Below are 3,786 nucleotides of genomic sequence, written 5' to 3' on the forward strand. Positions count from 1 at the left end.
CGGGGCGGGCTGCCTTCGACCCCGGCGACACCTTGAGGGCCGTCCCCGGCCGGGCGAGGGGCCGGCTGTCGTCAGCCACCGGTAAAAAAGGCGCAGACTGACAAACCTGGAAGGACTTGTGTGCGGAAACGTGCGAGGCTGAAGTTGCGTCTTGCACTGAAGACTAACGAAGCTTTAGCTTCGTACCGTGCGGCGTAATGCTGCGGAGGCAACGTTAGCATGAGCTTCTGGGCACAAACAAGGCCTTTGAGTGGTTGTCTCAGAAGGTCCAGTGCCACTGTTAATTGGAAGGAACAAAAGCTTGCAGTATGAGACCCTGAAGCAACTTCCAGCAAAGCCTGGTATTTTGTTGTTCTTAAAAAAAAAAATAAACCAACATGAGGGCCAGCAATCTGATTTGGGCACGTAAATGCCTTCAGGAGAGAAAAGGGAAGGTCTTAAAAATACTGCTTTCCAACCTACTCGTTCTTCGTAGAAAATCTATAGGAAAAGCACAAACTTTGGAAAAGAAAAAACATTACGTACAGTTCGACTTTAAAAAGTATCTTAGCCTAGACTTTTCTAAAAGAAAACAACGCTAGTCTTCTCTTAACTGGTAATACTAGTGCAAGTGCCTGAAAACTGTGGTAGTTGGAGTATTTGCACGCACGGAACGTGCAAACTGTACTAACAGAATACATCGTGGGCAGTAAGGTTAGCTGTTTGCAATTAGCAACCTAATTAGTCCATCTGATTTGCAGAATTCAAGAAATACTGTTTTCTGTACATCAACAAAAGCTTACATTTAAAGAAAACTACAGTCCTGCTTCTGTTCTGAGATTGTCCAAAATTGGGTACTTACTTGCTCCAAGGGACTACTTTTGTACAAACCTTTGGTCGCACTTCCAGTCTCCTAGTAAGCTCCGTCTCTCTCTCCCGCTTGGTCATTTGTTTGTTTTTCAGATGTAAAGCAATCTAATTGAGAGAAAAAAATACCTGTACCTTTAGGTTGGAACACTTTTTAATGGGGAAAAAATTGTATTTAGGAACTTTCCACTGGAGGCAGCATTATATTCCCAGCAGCAAAGGGCAGGTAAATGTGTAAATGGCAATATTTCTATCTCTGCTCTTTGCATAAGCTATTAATTTCTCTACTTCCAGGCTTTGCTTGTTACTAATATCAGTAATCTGATACTGGTACTTCATGAAAAGTATGAGCATTATTTCTTAATAGATTATATGTGTAAAATCGCTAAGTGCTGCTTTCTTGCCCTGTGAAGTATGAAAAGTGTGTAATGACTTGAAAAAATCCTCTATACACAAGTTACGGGCTTCTCTGGCTTGCCTCCTCCCTGTTTCAAAACAAGCTTTGTCATACATTCGTCTCACCCTGGGGAACAGTGACATTCCAAGTATTATTCCCTCTTAAAAGACATTTGATACACTTATGAACACAAAATGTCGCAAGTTTGTTAATGTCAGAAGTTTGGTTTTAAATGTCTTATAAAACCTCAAGATTCTTGCATTTTTCCAACTACTGTTAGGGCAGTAGGTAATAAATAATTATGTAGCGGTTAGAAGCCATACATTGAAAAGTTGCTGAAAATATTTAAGTTATACTTGAGTTATACTCATTAAGTATCTGAAAAAGTACAAACACAGTTTTCTTTATTTTGCAGATAACCACCTTTATTTTTTTTTCTGCTGTGCCGTGGCCAGTAAAGATTACAGATTCTATCATACAGTGCTGAAGGCTAGGAGGAATTAATGCAGGTTCGGTTGCCACATTGCTTCAGAGCTTTGCTCTTTACAGGGTTGAAATACACTGTTAACCTCAGGTTAAGGTCTCATAAGCCACTAAACTTATCAAAACATAAATCAACCAAAGTTGGAACTTTGCAAAAGAGTCTGCATGAAGATTTATTTTAAATAAATATAAAAGTAGCTTCTGTACACAGTATTCCTGAGATAGTCATTTATGAGCCTATTGGAAGTTTTTAACAGCATCTCCTTGGGTATATTTCTGACATTTTTTTCCTTGCAAAGTAAGGAGAGTTTTGGAGAACTCAGATTCAGAATAGATACCTATAAAATAGGCTGCAGAATACACTGGGGTTTTCCTTAGATATTAATAGATTGTTTCTGGCATGGTTGAATAATGTACATTTGATAAGCATGGATTTTAGGATGGGCTTTTGCATAATCTAGGTTACAGAAGACTAGAGTGTCCACTGGCCGGAGTTTTACCTTTCCTTTTCAGTGTATGTTTTTGCTGTTCTTACTGCATGCAGAGGATTGGCAGTGAGCACTGCTAGCCTTTAATTGGAAGGTCTATGTGAGTGGCAGTAGTTTTGCTCAAACTCTACTTCTGGAGAGCTCTTCTAGAACTCAGTATGAAGCGAACCAGTAAAACTGTAAATTAATGTCTCCAGCAGCACATAAAATTACTATACAATACCATCTATTTGCATTTCTGCTCTTTAATTTCTCAAACGTCTTAGGAAAGCCTTATGTTAAACTATAATTCCCTCATGCTACAGAATAGTTTAAAAAATTCTATAGAAAAGTGAAGTGTAATAATTCACTTCCTTAACAGCAATGCAGTAGTAAAGGATGAGGCTGAAACCAGATCTTTCTGCCTGTAATAGATTCAAATACACGCTGATTTCACCTGAGCAAAGGCATGCAGAACTAGTCTGTGTATATGTGTGGTTTCTCTTGTTTGAAATGAGCAAAGTTATAGAACACAAGTCTTAAATACAAGTGGTTAGGTTGGTTGCTTATGCAGCCCTAATCTTCCAACTGCGAAAAATCCAAAAAGCAGTATGTACCGAGAGTAGAGGGAAGATTTCTCTGGTAATTGTTATTTTTTACATGGAGATTTAATATTACAAAACTCATACAGAGTAAGAAAACTTTTGGATAAGTTTCTTTGGACCATATTAAAAAAAAGCATTTAGGCACCTGAAATGTGTTTTAGGTAGAACTTAAATTCTACCTTAAAGAGCACAAGCCACAAAACCCTGTAGATGTAGTCGTCCAAGCCTGCCAGTGGATGTACTTGGTGTCCATAAGCATGTGCAGTGGGCACCTGATATCTTCATTGCAGCAAAAGAACTACTGCTTGACTTACGCCTGTTTTGTTTGGGGTCCAGACAGTGGGTAGTATATCATCTGAAATCCATGGAGGGCTGAATCAGGCATGGTTAAGTTTATATCCAGTACACAAAACATCTGGAATCAATACACAGTACAGAAGTTGTGTTAAGGACAGAAGCAGAGGGAAACACAGTAGCAGTGATCACGGGGCCTACAGTATCATAATGATTAGAGAACTTGAGACCTAGAAAACTTGCATTCTGTACCTTGCTAAGCTCAAACCAATCTCTCCTCTCAAGGCAGACTATGACCAATGAGTGCTGTCTGATTTGGGATCAGGATTATCCCTACTGTGCCAGCTCTGTGCAGCTTTACAAAGGCACACTGGAGTAGTGCAAGAAAGTATTGCTGGACAACTCAGCAATTAGGGAACATAGCTAGAACAGCTGGAAAGTTTTAGTTTCTGGTCCTTCCTCCCAACAGTGTTCAGACATTTTAACCAATGGCTTTTCAATGCACAATATTGGCTCCTGTTCCAGGACAATAAACACTCCCTATAACAACTGAATATCTGCGCTGTTGTCATTCGGTCAGAGTCTCCTCATATTTCTCTCTCTGATTCTATGATTATTGTGTTCTGAAAGCAGACTGAGTATAGTTATGCCTATGTTTTATTTATATACATATATATGTTTGTGTCTGTAAAAC

This window comes from Haliaeetus leucocephalus, unplaced genomic scaffold (assembly GCF_000737465.1).
Source record: "Haliaeetus leucocephalus isolate CR32 unplaced genomic scaffold, Haliaeetus_leucocephalus-4.0 Scaffold239, whole genome shotgun sequence".
In the NCBI taxonomy this organism is placed as follows: Eukaryota; Metazoa; Chordata; class Aves; order Accipitriformes; family Accipitridae; genus Haliaeetus; species Haliaeetus leucocephalus.